The sequence below is a fragment of the Myotis davidii genome, unplaced genomic scaffold (assembly GCF_000327345.1).
Source record: "Myotis davidii unplaced genomic scaffold, ASM32734v1 scaffold75, whole genome shotgun sequence".
NCBI classification, from domain to species: Eukaryota; Metazoa; Chordata; class Mammalia; order Chiroptera; family Vespertilionidae; genus Myotis; species Myotis davidii.
In genome coordinates, this window is record NW_006286977.1 from 594,150 (window position 1) to 595,334 (window position 1,185).

General features: G+C 40.8%; 1 protein-coding gene across 1 annotated transcript in view; it reads right to left on the bottom strand.

Annotated features, from left to right (window-relative positions):
• Positions 1 to 1,185, bottom strand: part of VAPB (VAMP (vesicle-associated membrane protein)-associated protein B and C) — a 44,357-nt gene that overhangs the window by 31,406 nt on the left and 11,766 nt on the right. The gene's annotated exons all lie outside the window — the stretch shown is intronic.

A 1,185-nucleotide genomic window follows, 5' to 3' on the forward strand; every position in this document is an offset into this window, starting at 1 on the left:
GAGCCTGGCTGGCAGCCACTAGGGAGCCTACCCGTGCACTAATTTCATGCACTGGGCCTCTAGTAATAAAATAAAAAGAATAGCCAAAACCTAAAACCGTGAACATTAAACCCTGGCAAGGATGTGGAACAGGAGCTCTCATCCATTGTAGGTGGGCATGCGAAATGGTACAGACACTTTGGAAGACAGTTTGACTGTTTCTTTACAAAAACACATACTCTTACCATACAATTCAGCAATCAATCTCACTCCTTGATATTTACCCAAAAGAGTTGAAAACACATGTCCACACAAAAACCTGCAATAGAAAATAACACACAAATTCTAGGTAAACTTGGATTTGGCGATTACTTTTCAGATGCAACACCTAAGGAAGGCACAATCCATGAAAGAAATAATTGATAAGCTTTAATTCATTAAAATTAAAAACATCTCTCTGTAATGGATACTGTCAAGAGAATGAGAAGACAAGCAAGCCATAGACTGGGAGAAGAAATTTGCAAAAGACATACTATGGGGTGAGGGGGCAGGGGGCATATTTGATAAAGAACTGTCATCCAAAATATACAAACTCTTAAAACTCAACAATAAGAAAACAAACAGCCCAATTTAAAAATGGGCAAATGATCTGAACAGACACCTCACCAAAGATAAACAATGAAAAATAAAACATACAGATGAAAAAAAATATACAAATGAAAGATGGTTAACATATCATTAGGAAGTTGCAAATAGAAACAGCAATGAAACAATGAGATACCAATACACACTTATTAGAATAGCTAAAATCACAGGGGCCAGTGTTGCTCAGTTGGTTGGGACAACATCCCATGTACCAAAAGCTGGTAAGTTCGATTCCCAGTCAGGGCACATACTCAGGTTTCAGGTTCAACCCCTGGTTAGGGCAAACGTGAGGCAACTGATGTTTTTCTTTCACATTGATGTCTCTCTCTCTTCCTTCCTCCCTCTAAAATCAATAATAATAACAATCCTATTTAATAAAAGCCTAATATGCAAACTGTCTCCACGACTAGGAGGAGTTCGACCAGGGGTGGGGGCAGCAGACCCTGGCGGCAGACAGCGGGGAGTGGGGGGGGGGGGGCCCTGGCTGGCAGCCACTAGGGACCCTACCCGTGCATTAATTTCATGCACTGGGCCTCTAGTAATAAAATAAAAAGAATAGCC